Below are 19,667 nucleotides of genomic sequence, written 5' to 3'. Positions count from 1 at the left end.
TAGGTGAAGGGGATTAAGAGGGACACTTGCAGTTATAAAACAGATAAGTGTCAGGAATGAAATGTGCACACGGGGAATATAGTCAATAAAAGTGAATAACTTTGCATGGCGACAGGTGGACTTAACCATGGTCATCATTTCCTAATGTATGAAAATGTCAAACCTCTACATTGTGTACCTAAAACTAATAAAATATTGTAAGTTAGTTACACTTCAATTAAAAAGTTAAAAATAAAGACAAAATAAAATTAAGAAAGTATACAATTTTCTCCATAAAACTTGTTAATGAGAAAAAAACATTTCAATTATGTATTATAGTCAAGACAAATGGAGGAGGCAGGAAAAATAAAGGCTGGGGAGAGGGATGGAAAGGGAGATTATCAAGAAGTCTTTTGAGGAGAGGATTAGTGATTATAAACTGTCCTTATTTTATTACTGCCATTCACTTGGATCTCTTTTGCATTATACAGGGTTGACCAGTCAGTGTCCCCTGGGAGACAGTGCCCTGGGGGTGGGTGGTTTATCCACTGGGGAAGAAGGACAGTGGCTCAAGTCCCCTAGACCCTTTGTCCAGGGGCCTGGAATCATGAGGCTTGACTTGGTCTTCAGTGGAGAACCTCCAGTCTCATGAGCACAGGGCTTCCTTGAGCAAGAGCCAGAAATCCCTAAATTCTAGAAGAGAAACAATCATTTCATTTCATTATTTGTTTTTCAGTCCTAATTCTTATATTTTAAAGTCTTCTCTGAGCCCTAAAACCATGCACTTGCAATGAATTGCTAACCAAAATAATGGTGCAGACTGATCAACAGAAGCTGTAAGAGCCATGAAACACTTTACAGACATTATCTTATTCCCGAGGGTTTAGTGGGACAAGATGCTTCTTCCTGTGTTTTGAAACACTGGCATGATGGAACTGAAACATATCTTTCAATGCCTAGGAACTTTCATGCTTTATCATCTTTCTTAGGATGGAGAATAGATGAGAAACAGTGATACACAATTTGCTTGACAGAATTCCAGCCCCTGGCGGTGATCAAGTACATCTTGCTAAAGTGCTCTTGAGGTGGAGAGAGAGGAGGGATGATTGTCCTGCTTTCTGTCTGGGGAAATGGAGAACAGACCCATCAAGTAATCAGTCAAATGTCCCAAAGTAAGTTAATGACAGTGTTGAAACAGTTTTAGACTTGCTGTTTACTAAGTGTGTGGTCCTGGGTCAGTCTCCTGTTCTGTCTCCGTCCTTGTCTGTAAAATAAGGATGATCATAATGCTTCTCTTCCCTGTGGAGCAGAGATGTTAGGATACAGAAGGAAACTCTACATTCTATGGGTCTGCATGGGAGTCGTGTTTATCTAGAAGATGCTTATTAATGAATGTTGACTTGATGAATGAATAAACGGTGGAGTTGGACCTCCTAGGTCAGTGATTCCCAAGCTTTAAGTGTGCACCAGGATCACTTGAGGGGGTTGTTAACACACGAACAGCTAAGACACACCCTACTTTTTGATTCAGGTCTGGGGAGGAGTCTGAATACGCACCAATGACGGGTGCCAGGTGATGTTGATGCTGGTCTAGGGACCAAACTGCAGCGTTAAATTTGAGGAGCCCTGTAGCAGGCTGCAGCATGAGAAATAGCCAGTAGATGGCGCTATCATAGAACCCAAGCCTCCCCTGGGAGCTGTTGGAAATGGGTCAGTTCCGGGCTCAGCCTCCTGAAAGGCAAGTTGTCCCAAGCCTGTGTTTCAGGACGGGGGCGGGGTGGAGGGAGAGCTCTGGCCTGGCTGGCTGATCTGTAGAGCCGAGAGCTGAAGAAAGCATTGGGAGCAGCTGGGGTGGGGGAGGATCGATAGCTCTTTAACCTCCACCATCTCCTTTCGCTGCTGGTTTCCCTCAAAGGAGGGCTTTGATCTCTTCCTCCATTGTATTTCTGCCTGGCCTGCCGCCAGAAGCAATAGCATCCATCACAGTAAAGTAAAAATCAGCCCCTCGAAAAATAGTTTTTGAGTTTCCTTTTCAGTAACCCCACCTTGGGACTGAACCCTTAAGAGTAAGAAAATTCTTTCTAAAGTTTTATAAAATTATTGTACGTGATTGACAAAGCCCTTTCCTTCTTTTCTTTCCCTGTCTGGTCCCTGTTTACCTTCTCAAAATTATCTTTCTGTCAGTACCCCTAAGCACGGTGTTTTCGGGTAAGAACATGGACTAAATGCATTGGCTGTGGGAACTTCTGGCTCCTGGGTGCAAACGAGAAAAACACTACCCGCTTTAAAGAACCCTTATATGGATTAAATGAAACAACACATGAAAAGTGCCTTACACAGCCAGAGGACTCAATAAACATTAATGACGTGGCAGGAAAAAGTGGTAGTTGAATAGCCAGTGATGTAATCTCTTACAGGACAAATTGGTCTCAGTTTAGCTAGAGTGCCACCCAGTAGAACTTTCTGCTGTCTCTACTGCCTGACACGGTAACCACTGGTCAGTTGTGGCTATTCAGCGCTTGAAATGTGGCTAGAGCAACTAAAGAATTGAGTTTCACTTTAATTAATTGAAATTCAAATATTGGACAGCACCGGTTTAGAAGAACACTTTGCTGCATCACTTTGGGCTGTGAAACGTGTCCCTAGGATCTTAGGAGATGGCTGAAAGGGGTAAAAGGTAGCTAAATTGTTTGCTTAAAAATGTATAAAAATTCTAGGGGGTGGGGCAATCTAACCGTGAAGGAAAGGGAGAGAGGTTGACCGGGAAAAGGTCTAGCTGTGTTGTAAGAGGTGATGATGAAGCAAATGAGAAAGGCATCAGTAAAACCCTTCTGGTAGCAGAGATGGCTGCAGGGAACTATGAAAACCACACTACGTAATATTCTGTCCTAAGTCATATAGCTCACTCCCTTAGTGTTACTTCTCTCTGTGGCCCCAACTCTTCAGAAACATCTGCTCAACACTGTGCCTGGATGTGGCAGCCCTTAGGGAGTGAAGAGGTGGCGAGACCTGGGGGGTCCATTGGGGGTGAGTCATTAAGGAAAGGTGACAACGTGCTCAGGAGGGAAACAGGAGAGATGAAAAATTCAGCCCAGGCAGGTTGCAGAGACCCAGGGAATCTCCGCTGATACTGTAGGGATGCTCGCTTTGCTGCTGCAGAGCGAATCAAGATTCTGGCCCCTGTTTTACTCAAATTGTCACGGTAACGGCAACCCCAGTAAGGGGGAGGACTTGAGCACCTAGGCAGTGGTTCAGAACGTTTCCCCAGACTAACGCTTCCCGACTCAGCTCCCCACAGCAGCCCTGTCTGGAAGGGCCCACTGCAGAGCTCAGGTGTGAGTGAGATGACAAGCAGGGCAGAGAGGGGCTGAGCAAGGGCGACAGCAGACAGACAGGAGCATAGCCAGCAGCATCCTGCTAAATTTATAAAGCATAAAATCTTTTTCTTCTGGACCTTTGTCTCTCTCTGTGGTGTCTAGCAACAATGGGCCACCATCCACCTGCTCCCAGTTTCCATGGTCGTGTGTGTGAGAGAAAGAGAATGAGAATGAACACAAAGTGAGATGCCACTTAGATTTAGATGATGGGCATCCTTCCTGTGCCTCCCAGTCACTCTCTGTTATTCAGTCCTGGAAGATGACTCCTGAGTGTCATACTGTGGAATAAACATCCTCATGCAATTGACTCCATGGTGCAGCTCTTAGATGAGGCCCTGTCAATTGTCCCTTCTCTGCCTGGAACTTGGTGGGAAATAAAAAATTGCTGCTTAGAGGCCACCTACAACTCATTGCCACAAGAGCCACCTCTGTGACCAGAAAGGCTTTGGACAGAGCACAAGGGGAGGGCGAGAACACAGGCTTTCGCAAGAGAAGGAACTTCTGTTTTCTCCTGGTCCCTGTGTTCTGTCCAGGTCAAGGCAGCTCTCCCGCTGCAACCCATTGTAACTTCTGTGGTCTTGCCTTTGCCCACATCTTCTCCCAGTCTCTCCTGGCTGTAATCCCCACCTTATAACCCTGTTCTCTGATGAACTGTACACGCAGTGAACCTTCTGACTTTGCTCCCATGATCACACAAGCCCCTATCAGCATAGTTGCTCAGGGCAACTCCCAGTGGAGGTGGGGTAAGCAGGTAATCTCCAGTGTGATTTGAGAGTATCATGTTCTTTCTAGAAGACTCCTGTTAAAATGACTGAACTGCCTGGGGGTGGGGGGAGAGTGGAGAACGGCAGCAGTAAACTGGCAAACTGGCAAGGAATATTCCATGGGGTTAACGAGACCTAACTGAAGAAGGGGTGCTGGGGTCCTCAGGGAACGTGAGGGAGGAGAGTCTAGTTGAACTGGGGCGAGGTGGGGGAGAGGTAGAGAGATCGGGGTCGGGGGAGAGGGAACCGGAACAGAAAGGGTGGAGCTGTCTGAGGAGAGCTATGCAAGGAGTATTATATTTTGCCCAGGAAAGGAAGGAGGATGAATCCTGGGTTTTCTGAGTCAGGGCAGCCTGGATTCACCGCAAGGCTCTGCAGTCTGCAGTCTGGATGAGCTCCTCCGAGGAGCATTCTTTCCTCCCGGGTACAGAGGTCATGAGGAGCGCACGAGATTATGTGTGTAAAGCCCACTCCTTAGAAGGCACAGTCACACGTCATTTTACCTAAGGTAGATCAGCTTCCCTGCCTGAAAAACAGCGTTACCGCTGAAACCAGGAGTATTTATCATGTGCCTCTGTGTGGGTCCCTGCACCCATCAGGGCACTTTCCCAGAGACAGTCATGACCGCCCCTGTTTAATAACCTGAAGAGATAGGACGTCTCTGTGGCCCTCCCTGCCGAGAGGCTTGGAGAAGGCGCGTGACCACGGTGGGACTCCATCAGCTCAGCCGTAACCTGATCAGAGCTTTCGCATCTTCTGAGCGCTGAGCCTGAGCCAGTTGTAACAGGCTTTTCTGATCAGCCACGCTCCACCTCCAGCCATGGAAGGCTTAGTCCCGTTAATTAGCTGAGCAGAGAAGAGCACATGCATGTCTGAAAGACGCTGATTATGTGTCGTTAATTAGGAACTTGTCTGGGTGTGAAGTATCTGCTCTGCATTGTGAAAGGCAGCCTCTGCAGCCTTTGGGGGAAGGAAGCGTTTGGCACTGTTGTTTTCCTGCGGTGCCAAGTCAGCCAGAAGGAGCTTTGCCCAGTTCTTGAGCACGTCTGGGCTCAGCTTAGCTGATGAAGATGCAGGAACCGGAAGTGCCCTGATGAGCTGATTTGCAGACTAAACTTGGGTCCAGGTATCGATTGGCATGAACTGAGCCTCGAGTGCTGGGTGTGAGGAAGAGTACCAGACACTTGCAAGGAAGGGGCAAAATGCAGCAGGTGTCCCAGTGAGGGAACAATCTCACCAGTTACCTCCCCCTTTATGATGGACACTGCTGTCCATTGAATGATTACTCTGTGCCAGGAAGTGTGCGGAGTGTTTGTCCCGCATGGTCTCTCAATCACATCTTTTTATTATTCCATCTGCAGATAAGGGAACCAAAGCTGTCTTAGCAATGTTGAGTAACTAGCCTAAGGGTGTGTAATGGTAAAAAAGCATAATTTGAATCCAGAGATTTTCATCTTCAGATCTTTACATTTGTACTGCATTATCTGTCACCAAACAGATAATACGTTTGTCATCAGACAGGTGATAGATGACCTGGATCAACAAATTGATTGGCAAGGAGGGGGAATATTTTATGGCATGGATATACTGTTGGATAGGGTTGGACTGTATTAATAGAAAAAGCCACGGAAATTCCCACCACCCAAGGTAGCACTGTAGGGGGCTCAGACCACACTGTGTCCTTTCTGAATTCCCCTAATCAATTGAACACACAGGGAAGGTCCACAAGATTGATGACTGTTCAGATGACTTTGTCCAGGGTTTCCAAATGGTTTGTATGAGCACTGGGATGTGGTCATGGTTAAGAAGAAGAAAATAGTTTCTCTGGGGGTAATACTACAAGTTACCCACCACTGAGCACTTACCATGCACCAGACATTGCACGAAGTGCTTCACATGTCTCAGTCAGTAATCCTCACATGACCCGGTGAAGTGGGTCTTATTATACCCATTTATCTAGGAAAACACTGAGGTTCAGAGAGTTTAGTTTAGGTAACCTAAATTCTTACAGGAAATGCAGCTGTGATTTAAACCCAGGTTAATTTGAAGCCAAGTTCAGCCTCCAAACCCTGATGCTCTGCTAGCACCAGTCCAGGCAGCCAATTAATGTTGTTGAATTGATTTGAAAAATAATTATCACCACCACCCCTTCTCCCTGCAGCCTTGTAAATCTGTGCGTTGTGCTCAGCTAGAGTGTGTCCATGAGCTCTCACCTGGAGAGAGGTCTGTCAAAACCAGCCCTGCAGCCCCATCAGATCTATCAGACCCTAATATTCAGTCTACTTTTGGGGTGGGCAAGGCAGGCTCAGACGGTCTGGAGAGCCACACTGGCAATCCTCAGAAAATCTTCTGTAGTTCTCCGAACCCAAAGAAGCAAAATTCCGTGCTGTTCCTACCACCTGATTGTGTCTTTCTCCTGAGACCAAATAACAAGGAGCTGGGAGCCCGGGTGACTGCCCTCCCCTGGCCCCTCCTGTCAGCAGTCACTTCACTCACCCTTCCAGGAAGAAGCCTCTTTCCCACTTGACCTCGCCTCTGTCAAGCTCTGTCTCTCCCCCTAAGATCCCCTCCCTTTGACTCTATCTTGAGATGATAAAACTGAAAACATAGAAATTCAATCAAAGTAAAGGCTTCATTCACCCCAGCAGATCCCAGAAGTATTTAATAAGTTGTGTGGAGAGATAAAAATAGTTCATGAGGCAGCTGATAAGAATAACTTTTCTCTTGCCAAGATAACCCTTATGTAAAAGGAGAACTAGCCAGAAAAAAAAAAAAAAGCTTTGGTGGCTTCAATGGTCAGTGAAATAGGTTTGCTCTTCTGGAGAGAACAGAGGTTGATGACACCAAGAGAAGAAACAGTCAGTGGGAGGCACTGGGCTTGGGGAGGGGGACTGCGGTGGGTAGAAGTAACAGAGTCTCAGGACAGGTGCACATTACAGCTCACAGAAAATCAATCAGCAAGCTTTTACCGAGCCCTGGGGGCACAGCGACCATGTGAAACTAAAAGACCAGGCTCATTTGCAAGGATAGTGCAGGGTGCTGGGTAGATAAAAATAGCACACTTGAAACTATTAGAGAGCAATTAATGCCAAACTGCCTGGTTCCAACTGGAGTACAACAGGACTCCAGAGTGTGGAGAAAGCCTGATGAGTTGGAAGAGTCTGCCAGACGGGCAGGAGAAACTCTCTGGAGCCCCAAGTTTCTGGGCATGGAATGTGAGCAAAAAGTCTATTCCTATGGGATGCTCAGCCTGGTCAGTACGGCACCAAGCAGCTAACCACAGCCTTGCCCTTCCAGGAGTTTGCAGTTAAGAAGCATAACACAGAGCTTGACCTATTATAGCTTTGTTGAATAAATGAATGAAAGGACAAAGAATTGGAGTCCTAGGACTTCCTGGTGACAACTGAAGAAGCAGGCGGACTGGGAGAGCATGGTTGCAGAGGCATTCCTTGGTCTACTGTATACTTTCTGAGGGCAGAGACCATGTCCTTATTCTGTATTTATTGAGCACCCATCATATAAAAAAATACCGTGCTAGTGCTGGCGATGGGGGCTGTAGATGAATTGAATCAGAGTCTACTGGCTTCAGAACAGCTCAGAGAAGAGCTTCCTGCTTCCTTTTGGAGCTTAGAGCCTAATTATTTACACTGTACCTCAGATCACTGGATATCCTTTCCCTAAACACACTGACTAAATCATTCATTCTGTTAATAGTTTGCATCTGCTATATGCTAGGTACTGTGACAGGCACCAGATATGATCATTAAAAATCAACGTTTTTGAAAAGACTATACATACTGTATGATTCGAACTATATAACCTTCTGGAAAAGGCAAACTATCAAGAGAGTAAAAAAGATCAGTGGTTGCCAGGAATTCGTGGCTGGGGAGGGATGAATAGGCAGAGCTTAGAGGATGGTTAGGACAGTGAAATACTCTGTACAACACTGTAATGGTAGATACATGTCATTATACATTTGTTCAAATCCATGAATTGTACAACACCAAGAGTGATCCGTAATGTAAACCACGGTCTTTGGGTGATAATATGTCAATGTAGTTTCATTGATTTTAACAAACATCTTAGTCTACTGGGGGATGTTGATAGTGGAGAAGGGTGTAGGAGTAGGGAGTCAATGGAAAATCACTGTACCTTCTCCTCAGTCTTGCTGTGAACCTAAAGCTGCTCTGAAAAAACAGACAATGCTGTCCTCTAGAGAGAGCTTATTGTGAAGTGGGGAGATGGTCACATACGTTTCATTCAGTATAATTGCATAATTACTTTCATGGTATGTCTTGGAAAGTGGAGGAAGGGTTTAAGGAAAGGATCCCCCAGGCTGTGCAGAGGAGTGAAGGACAACCTCACGGAGGAAGAAGATCTTCGTGGCTCTAGAGTGGGCTCCAACAGAGGCAAGGTGTGGCAAGTGAGAATCAGAAGTAGGCAGATGGAACAGAATGTGCAAAATCTGAGAGCACGAGAGAATATAGTAACATGTTCTGAGAGCTATAAATAACTGAGTATCCAGAGCACACAGTTCTGGTGGGGAGCAGTGGAAGATGACGTGGGACAGAGCAGCAGGAGCCCAATTATGAACAAGTCTGGTAGCCAAGCAAACGGGACAGATTGTGTCTTGTTAATGATTGAGAGGCTATTGAGAAATGTTGAGTGGTGGGATGACAGGATCAGATTTATGGATAAAAAAGAACATTTTGTCAGCTTCTCGGAGGGTGGATGGGGTGGGGGGCAGGAGGCTGTGGGAGAAGGATAACTAAGCAGGAGACAGAGAAGCCAAAAAGGAAGTGATGGCAATGGTCTGTATGAGGGACCACAAGAGCCTTGTTCAGCACATGTGCAATGGAGAAGGAAGGGTGGGGATCCACCAGCTATTTTTGAAGTGCAATCAGTAGGATTCCCTTGGTTACCAGTAGGACACAGGGGTGAGAAAGGGGGAGACCAGGACCACTGTGAAGATGGCAGTGCTGGTCCCCATTCCACCTGGACTTCCCTCCCCTGACTCCTTCGCTTTCTCCTCTAGGACTTCTGGAACATGACGCCCCAGTAAATAGACTCCCCTACATCCTCAAGCTCTTTTTTACAGCTTTCATCTGCCTGGTTCACGGATGACCTCAGTGCCTGGCTCAGGCCCTCCTCTCCCCCTGAGGCCTGCCATCATCCTGACCTCTCCGTCTGTAAGGGGGACCTGTCCCACAGTCTAGCTTCAGTGTGACATTTGCTTCCATTCCCCCTTCTGCCTCCTACACTGAGGGCCACAGCCTAGGTTTTGTCATCTGAAGTGGTCTCATTTCGGAAAGTTTTAACCCCAGTAACTGCGCTCTCACCACCGTTTCTTATCCTTCCTTTTCTCCTCCTACACCGAGACTCTGATGTTGCTAAGAACTCTGGCCATTTGCCTCTATCCTCTTAATTTCCTTCCCCAACTAGTCTAGACAACATACTGCTTTATAACTATCTTTTGATTATTTTCATTTCTCTGTCTCCTTTGCCTTTTTATTCTTAACGAAATTCCAGTCTTTGAACTAATCCAGGCATCTACTGGCTGCTTTGATATGCTACCTGGTTGTGGGCCAAAATCACTCTTGATTCTTCTCTCTCCCTCACTCCAACTCGTCACCAAGCCCTGCCAGTTCTCATCGTCTTTCCCAAATACCTTGCCAGTGGATCCCATCCTCTCCACCCCTACTACCCCTGCCTTAGGTCAGAGTCTCAGTATTTTCCTCTGTATTAATTCTGCTTAGTTGATCTCCCGGCTTACAGTTTTGAAAACTGAAGTTCAAAATAATTTTCTGCACTATGCTCTGATCTTATCTCCGTATTTTCATATGATCCTCTGACCAGATCGCTGTAGCCACAGTGATCTTTTCAAAGTACCAGTGCAGTCATATCACTCCCCTACTTACTAAATCTTAATGGCTTTCCAAACTGTTAAGCATCACATCCAAGACCCATTGTTAGTGCACCCCTGCCCACCTCTCCAGACCCCTCTCTCCCTGTTCTATTATAAACTTTGTCTCCTTCATTCTGTCCCAAGCCTTAGTAACTGCTTGTAGGTTCCACAGTGGGCCAGGCTCTTTCTTTGCTACATATACTATTTCTTTATCTCTTCATTACATGGCTACTCATTCTTCAAGATGCAGCCAGTGTCCAGCCCAGAACTTGACACCTTAATATATGCTCAAAAAACAGAATCTTTACCAAAAGATGCTACCTTCCTGAGTGTTTGAACTAGTTGCTGCTCCTGAGTGATCTGGAGAATCTCCCTTGTTATGCCTCTCCCATTTGGTTATCGCTTTCTGTTTGCTTTTTTGTCTTCCCCCTAGACTGTCACCTTGTTGAGGGGAGGAACCTTACCTTTTTCACCTTGGCATGCCCAGCACCCAGGGCGAGGTTTGACTTGAGCAAACATTCAGTGAGTGAGGCTCCATTAATGCCCAGATCAGGGGAACCACATGAGGGGAGACGTACATTCAGCCACAGGGGCCCACGTTAGAGCTCCAGAGTCTGGATTAGACCAAGAGACCGAGCATTCTGAGACTTTGCCTCCTTTGGGTCAAGCCTGTTTCGGGTCATCCTTTCTCAGAACTAGTCAAGCCAGAAGGGTGGGGCTGTGCAGCAGGACGTGAAAATGGTGGCTCAGCTTGGGGTGAGGGTTGGGGATGTGGGGAGGGCAGCCAACTTGCAGGGCGAGACAGCAAATTCCTCCAAGTGAGAGTTGTTCCCAAGTTCAAGGCTTTGGGGCTTATTACAATGCAAATATCCCTGAGAAGCTGGAGAGTGGGCCAAAGATCACACAGCTGGAAAGCGAAAAAGCCCTTAGTAAAGGTTTGCTTGATTCCAGTGTCCTCACTTCCAACTCTGTGGATGAGAGGCACTAATGAGGTGGTGAGGAGCATGGGCCATGAGTTCAAATCCCACCGCTCTGTGACCTTGGGCAGGTTCCTTGGCCTCTCTGTGCTTCAGCTCTGTCCTCTGTGAAAGTGGATGGCAATGACTCTGACTGTCTTGGGTTGCAGCGAGGATTCAGTGACTTAATACATACGAAGCATTCTGAGTAACGCCCAGACTCCAATGAGAGTCGACCATTGTGAGGACTGTGCTCTCCTCTAGCCGGGGAGACCAGGTGTTCCTGTACAAATGTGGCTGACATCACAGTTTTGTCTAGCTCCATCTGTTTTCTGTTCCCCCATATCATGTTCTGGAAAGACCTGCCCTTGTTTATGGGTTTTTCCAGGGGTCCAACTGGATTGATCAAGTCACAGAGTGCCAGTCACTCAGCAGCTCAGTAAGAACAGAGGTCAGGCGGAAATCATTTAGTTCTACTCAACCAGTTAGTTCTACTCAACGCCTCTGCAGCCAAATTCCCTATTGGCAGCTAGAATCATTTCTCCCATAGACTGATTATTCTGGTAAATCAAGACCTTCTTGGGTAGTGAAGGAAAAAGCTTAGATACACTCAGTTCACAGGAGTACTATTACTGGTCAGCAGAGCATAGCTGCTATGCAGTGGAATATACTAGAATTACCTGCTGTCAAGAGACGACGGTTGATACTCACAGAGCCTCTGGTGAAGCACATTGATAGTTAGCCCTCACCATCTTCCCTGGAAAGAGGTCCAGGTGGCTGTCGTCATGGCTATCCATGGAGTCCCATTACTCTTCTGGGTCCGACCCCAAAGTTACCACCACACTGTCTCCTCTTCTCCCCTACTTGAAATTAATCACTCCTCCTCTGCTCTGCAGGCATCTTTCTCCCTGTTCTAGCAAACTGTCTTGCGGTACATGTAGTTCTAACCCCACATCTTTCCCACGTTCGAGAGTAACTTCTTTGATGTCCCGGACTGTCTTACTCATCCCTACATCACCCTCTGCCTGCTAGCTCACTCACACACCCGACAAGTACCATCGCACTGGTTTGTGGGTTTATTTGTGCTCTGAGTAGGAGGCTCTTGCCAAAGGTCAGATGACAGATGATGGCCTTAATCACAGTGGTGGCACTGGGAATGTCATCTAGGATGTAAACATCACCAGGTTTGGTGAGGGAGTGAATTAAACCTGAGAGCTTGCCTCCAAGTCTTACCTACTTTTCCCAGCTACCATGTCCACCAGGGCTCTGGGGTAGCAACTAGGTGTATAAACTCTCTGAACTACCATGAATCATACAAAGAAAAGCGTGCCTGCCTTCAAGGTGTTCCTACTCCAAGGTCACACTCAAAATACACATACACAGGGAAACGAACATGCCTGAGTGAACTTCACCCAAGTGTGAACTGAGTCGGTAGGGACAAACCTCTAGGCTTCCTAAAGTAAGGCATTGGGTTGAACTTCCATCATGCCTTCCACGCTGTTAGGGGCCACCAATTAAAATATTTGTTTTTTGCTAGGAGATAAACTCTCATGTTAACTAAAAATAAATAATCATGCATTCATTCATTTATGTCTTAATTCATTCATTCACCTGAGTTTTATTTAGCACAAATGATGCGCAGGGCATTTGAGTTGTATAGCATAAGTGATGGAAGGAGGCACGGGAGGTATTTGGAGTCTCAAGATTTGGGTTTGAGATCCAGTGTACTGGTAAGGTTTCTTTTTGTTATTATAGTAAAATATGTATAACATAAAGTTTACCATTTTAACCTTTTCTTAAATGTACAAGTCAGTGGCATTAATTACATCCACATTGTTGTATAACCACCACCACCACCCATCTCCAGAACTTTTTCATTTTCCCAAATTGAAACTCTGCTTTTTTTTTTTTTCCCTCCCCTGCACTCTGGGCTGGTCTTGTCACTTGCTTTGACCCATAGATTCTGGCAAAAGTGACATTGTGTGACTTCTGGGTGTAAGGTGTAAGAGGTCTTGTAGCTGCTGTTTTTTCTCTCTTTGAAGTCAACCACCGTATAAAGAAGTCAAACCACTCTGCTTGAGAGAGACCCAGCCGGCCCCAAGCCATTCCAACCTCCCCAGCTGGGTGAGACATGAGCAAAACTAATTTAGATCTTCTAGTCCCAGTCAAGCTGCCCCAGACAAACTATGGGCAGCAGAAACAAACTGGCCCTGCTCACCTGCCCAAATGGCAGAATTATGACCCCCCCCGAAAAAAGTTGCTCTTGTTTTAAGCCACTTACGTTTTGGGGTGTTTATCATCATGCCGTATATATAAACATATTATGTGTCAAAACCAGGAATCTGGGAGCTCAGAGGAAAGCTGCATGCTAATTTGGGCGGAGGGTGGGTAGGAAAAGGAGCTGTGGAAGTTAGAGAAGATACCAAGTTCCAAATACTCCTTAAGACAGCCCCTTAAAAGGAGCTCAGCATGACACCATGTGCTGGAAGCAAGCCGTACTCTCTTGCAGCGTTGAGAAGTCTTGACCTGGGACCCTGTCATCCTTTGCTGATTCCTGTCCCTGTACCTGTTTCGTATTCTGACTCTGAGATCTGTTCCACTTTACTGTGGGTGCTGCGGTAGGTGGGGGGAGCACTAAGTTGAGAGTCAAACAGATACAAGTTTGTATTCTAGTTATGTTCATCACTCATGACGTGACATTGAACCTAAAGCTCTCTGAGCCTGAATTTCCCCAACAAATAAAACAGTAACACCCATTTCACAGAGTTATTGGAAGGATTAATCAAGATACTATATGTACATGTGCTTAATGTGGAATTTACGTCTTATTGGTCTTCAACAAATGCTAGGTCTCATCCCTTATATCTGCCAACTAGCAGTGAACTTGCTTTATCCTTTGGACTTCTCGACATCCCCAAGCCTGGCTTTCAACACTTAACCATAATGACAGAGTGATTGAACTAGTCTTTACTCCTCATATCCACCTTTTGCCTCCAAGATGCACATTTGAATTTTGCTTGATGCTCCTTGAGGAGTGATTTCTGTGTGCTCCTAGTTTCTCATTCATTAAAAAAGAGGATTTCCAGGGCAGGCGAAGCCTAAATTAGTTTTTGAAAGATAACTAAAATTTTGGCTAGAGGAATCTTAAGGTTGATAAAGTTCAGGAATGGGGCAGAATAGATATCCTATATGGATGGGCAGAGAAAAGTGAGTTATAATTTGATAGGAAAGACTTCAAATGCTAGATCAAGAATTTTATATTTTATTTTGTCAGCAGTAGGGAAACCTTGACTGTTTCAAACAGAGAATAACGTGATCAGGTCTGTCTTGTGTGGTTTTACTGGTGGCAGTGTGAAGGCTATTCTGGAGAAGGGGAGGGATTTGAGGCAGGCAGAACCACAGGAAGCTGTTGCAGTGATTTGGGTGAGAGAGGGCAAGAGCTTGTTAAAGGGTAGAAGTTACAAGGCTGCAAAGGGGAGGTCAGTTTTGAGAGACATTTCAGAGTAGAATTGACAGCATTTGGTGGCCACTGGGATGTTGAAAATGGGAATGTGGAAGGAATGGAAGATAGTATTTGGGCTGAGAAGATACAGTGGAGCCATAAATGAAATTGATAGAACAGGAGGAGAAAGACTGGGGAGAGGAGAGGTGGGTGGGTGGAGAGAGTATGTTTAATTAGGACATCAGAGTTTGTCACTCTCTGAATCCATTGTTTTCTGCCCCCATTCGTCCTGCCTCCACGAGTTTCCTGGGCACAGAAGGAACGGGAATAGGAGGGTGACTGATACAGCAGGATGCCCCCTGCCATATCCCGAGCACTGTATAACCACAGCACCCGGGAGGTTGAACAGTCATGCTGCAGAATGTGCTTCCTCACATCAAAGGGGGAAAGACAAGAGAGGATCCAAAATGGCCTCAAAGCTGTATCCGGGGGCTGCTGTTTTCAGGGAGTGTTGAAGTGTTGCTGATGATTTCCTGAGATGAGTCAGAGCTCCCTACATAATCTTATTCCCCTGAGAACTTGGAGACTTTCTTTGCTGACAGCCCACCTCTTCCTCCACTTCCTCCTTCTCCTTCTGCAAATCTGGATCAGACCCAAGAATGTGGACTATTGTTTGATTTTTAAGAATGATGTCCTGTCCTTCTCTGCTGTTTAATCTCTGCTCTAGTTAATCATCTTTCCAATCCAGGTCAATTAGTCAATCACCAAGCATGTCTTAAGCCCTTTTTATGTATTCATTCATTCATTCACGTGACAAATATTTTTTGACTGCCTACTACATGCCAGACACTGCTCCAGGTGCTGGCAATACTCCAGTGTTTCAGTCAGCTTGGGCTGCTAGAACGAAGTACCAAAGACTGGGTGGTTTAAACAACAAACATTCATTTCTCATACTTCTGGAGGCTGGAAGTCCAAGATCAGTGTGCCAGCGCAGTCGGGTTCTGGAGAAAACCAAGCTGCCGTCTTCTCATCATATCCTCACATGGTATAAAGAGAGCGGGAGAGCTCTCCAGAGGATCTTTTATTAGCCCACTAATCCCATTCATGAGGACTTCACCCTCGTGACTTAATCACCCCTCATACTATCACATTAAGGGTTAGGATTTCAACATATGAATTTGAGGGGACACAAACATTCAGTCCATAACAACCAGTGAATAAAGCAAAGTGAATTTTAATATGCAGCTCATGTTTTCCTTGGAGTATAATGTTACACATATAGTTTATAGTGAATGATACAAGATAAATGACTGAGATGTTTTGTACTCATGGATATAAGGTGGGTCCTATTCTATCAGCTTCTGATGGATTAAAAACATCCAGGAAACTAGGAGATAATTACAGTTTGGAATAATATAGGGGGGCTTCAGAGGGGAGGCAGTACTTGGGTTGGGTCTTACAAGATAGAGGGAATTTACACGGGCAAGGTGAAGAGCGAGCACAGGGTTGGAGATGAATGGGCATGTTATATTTGAGATACATTGATGAAACCAGATTGACCTAAGTGATGGGTGTCTGTTAGCATGGAATACAATACAAAGTTGAGTGACTCCAGTAGGCAAAGATGAGAAAGAGCCTTTCAAATCAAGCAGAGAAACTTAAATGTGCTTCAGTAACAAAGAGGAAGACACCGAAGGCCTGTGAGCCAAGAATGAGACGGACAGCACAAACATAATGTGTTGAAGGATACTCTCTGGAGTGGTACATGGTTGCTGAATTTCACATGTGGGAGATGACCACACCCCTCCTCTATGCCCTTCTCAGGATAGCCCCAGAATCGGGCCTGAATTCTGTAACACGTGATACTTTAGAAGGACAAAAAACTTAATGTATTCAGGGAGAGCAGCTAAGGCAGTGGAGGGCTTAAAGGCAAACTCAGCTGTAGAAGCTAAAGGGAAAGAGAAGACCCAAGGACTTCAGGAGCAAAATTACCTTCAAATATTTGAAGGGTTTAGAGGAACTGCATTTGCTTTGAATTGCTGAATTGATACAAGTAGAACCAGTAACAATTCAGGGAGACACATTTTGACTCCTTGAAACAGCACATAACACACTGGCCAGCTTAAACTAGTTTTGCCTCCTTAAATAGGTTGATTAATCGAAGTTATTTTTACAGAGACAGCACTGTGCATGTGCAAGACAGCAGCCCATGTCTCCAAGAAGACCCCAGGATCAAGAATCTTTGTTTACCAAACTTAAGGAATAGAAATGTTGTCATCAGAGCCCTTTACAAAGCAAGAGGTCCTTCAATAAGGAAAGTTTGGCTTCCAGCCATAGGAGTAGCTTATATGGACTAATTCAAGACTAACCAATCAGCTTCCAAATTTGAAATTCCCCTAACCCCTTAAATTTCACCTAGAACCCTGGATCATGGAGACAGATTTGACAGCCTTGCCTTCTGTCTCCTTGCTGTCAACCTCACAATAAAGCTCTTCTTTTCTCAAAAGCCAATGCCATAGTATTGGCTTCTATGTGTATCAGGCAGTGAGCCCTTACTCAGTAACAGAAGAACTTAGTAAGTCAGAACTGTCCCCAGGAGCTTGTGAATTCCCCATCCCTTAGCAGAAATGTCATGAAAGGGATACAAATAATGGACAGGTAGTTAACTAGCTAAAATCAAGTCCTTCAAGCATGAGAGTCTGTGCTTCTCGACTCAAGTTCAAGTCATCAAATATCAGTAGTAGGAAGGACCACATCAGGTTCAGATCAGTTCCACTTCATAAAAACAAGCCCTTGTCCTGGGGGCCTCCCCACACTCAGACTGTGATCATCTGAAGGCACATTCTGCTTTCTTCTGCCACTTGCCACCAAAATGCAGGGTGCCAGGCTCACCCCACATGATCAATGCTCTGAATGTAAGGCTACTGGTTTTATGAAATGAAACAAAATAAAAGCAGAGCCCTTCTTCTTGCTGGTAAAGTGTATTTTTTGGTCCTTTCTGTTTTGGTTTTGGATGGATACCAAATTTTTATAGCCAAGGAGAGAGAAGTAAGGAAGCAAGGAAATTTATAATGTGGTTCTAAATGGTTTATCACATATTTGATTAGTTCTTCAGGGGAAAGATAAAAGCTTAATCGGATCATTTAAGAGAATGCTCACACAGAAGGAAGACGTGCTTAACTAATGATTAGAAAGTGTATCTGAGCTGGAAAGTATCCTCTTTGCCTTAAGTGGTGAGATAAGTACTATTAGAGGGGAATTCACACTGTTACTGAGTTTATCACTGTATGATGACTATGCCTTGCAAAGTATTTCTCATTTGCAAAGATACTAAATTCTTGGGTACCTAATTTACCAAGTGTGCAGTATCTCCATATGCCATTCACATACCAATCATAACACAGATGTAGCAAAAGGAGTCTTTGGGGGTCAAAAAGTCATCAATAAGCCTCTCTGAGTGAGCAGCACACACCCAATACCCCCCACTTCTTTACCATCCACGTGTTCCTTAACCCTCTGGAACTGGTGAAATTTTATTTTCAAAGGTTATCGATTACTTTCTAATGGCTAAATCCAGTGGCTTGTTCCTTTGTCCTCAATTCTCTTGTTCTCTCTGCAGCATCTTATTCTGCCACCTTTTTGAAACGTTGTATTTGTTTAGCTTTTGGGTTGCTTTGCTCTTGTGATTTTCCTACTTCTCTGACTAGTCCCTTCTCTAGTGCAAGATGGAACTCCAAGTTTCTGCCATGATCCTCTGTTCTTTATCCATCTCAGATCTCATTCACTATGTACATCACCAGCCAGCACACTCGTGTAGATGATTCCCTGAAACCAAGAGCATCTTACCTCTCTCTTGTACCTTTATACCCTAATGCACGCCTCATATACAGTAGTTGCTAAAGACAGTGGATTCTTTGGTTCACATACAGGGCACTAACTTCTTATTTTAGACCTTCAATTCTCAGTGTTCATTTCAACCTGGATCTTCCCAACCCCAAATTTCTAAAACAACATTAATCATGCTCAATAAGTTCAACTGTCAGGAAGCTGCACTCTTGTCATCCCCTCCCACCCAGGAGAAAAATCATCACGTGGCTCCTTTTCTGACTTCTTTTACTCATACTCAGAGCCTTAAATTCTTTGTCTTGCTTGTCCCCCCACTCCAGCCAGTGTCATCAGGTCCGTGTCCTACCACTCCACTGAAATTGACCTCACTCAGGTCACAGTTGACTTCCTAATTGCCAAATCCGATGGATACTTTATCATTTTTATATTATTTGACTTTTTTTTTTTCATTTTACCACTATTGCTCACTACTTCCTTCCTAAAACTTTCCTGTTGGTTTTTCATTCTTCTCACTTCCCGCTTCTCTAATCTCTCTTCTGTTTCTTTTGCCATCGTTATTTCCCCAAATATGATTCTGGTACTTTTCCCCATTGTCATACTCTCTCTTGATAATGTATTGCAAATATGTCTTTGATTTGACATTCTCTGTATTCCTACGACCCCCAAATAATATCTCTCTAGTCCAGGCTCCTCTGCTGAATTCCAATCACCTAAAGCCATCTTGACTTGGATGTTTCATAGAAATCTCAAAATCAGCACTACTGCCCAGCACCGTGGCAAGCCTGCTGCTCTTTGACCCAGCTTGGCTTTCTCCTTTAATCTAATGGTGATCAAAAGTTTTGATTTATAGCTCCTAAGATAATTTGGAAAAACTATATATACCCCCTTCACATTTTTTAGGTTGACATATAGAATTTTTTTGGTTAGAAGCTGAGGTGTTTCAAGAGTTTTTAACATAGTGTTTGTATTAGCATTTAACAATAAAACTATTATAGCATGAAAAACATACCTAATAAAATCAAGTACTGATTTGATACTCATCATTTGTTCAGAAATACATGAACAAACTCTTTTTTAATGGTAAAAAGTTGTACATATTTTCTCCCTGAACTTATTACTGTTTCCATTTAACTTTCCCCACTTTAATGCTTAGAAATCATTTATTGATCACCCTTCATACTTCTCAAACATTTTAGTATTTTTATAAGTTGAAGTTGAAAAAAAAGTTTATTTTGATGCCATACTATCTGTGTTAAAAAATAGTTAATATGAAATTTGTTCCTAATGTACAATCAACAAAACATAAATATATTGACTTTTTTATTATTAATCATAAAAGTGCATTTTCTTGGAAACACATCACTTAACAAGACAGATAGGACTTGTTTTTCCCAATCA

At 44.5% G+C, this 19,667-nt stretch overlaps 1 protein-coding gene across 1 annotated transcript in view; it reads left to right on the top strand.

The window, feature by feature from the left end:
- The first annotated feature begins 994 nt into the window (after positions 1–994).
- GRAMD1B (GRAM domain containing 1B) overlaps positions 995–19,667 on the top strand; it is a 244,099-nt gene continuing 225,426 nt past the window's right edge. The window contains exon 1 of the mRNA XM_072954070.1: positions 995–1,151. The gene's annotated coding sequence lies outside the window, so the exon portion shown is untranslated. The remainder of the gene's footprint in view (positions 1,152–19,667) is intronic.

This window comes from Vicugna pacos, chromosome 33 (assembly GCF_048564905.1).
Source record: "Vicugna pacos chromosome 33, VicPac4, whole genome shotgun sequence".
NCBI classification, from domain to species: Eukaryota; Metazoa; Chordata; class Mammalia; order Artiodactyla; family Camelidae; genus Vicugna; species Vicugna pacos.
This window is presented reverse-complemented; position numbering and strand designations above follow the sequence as displayed.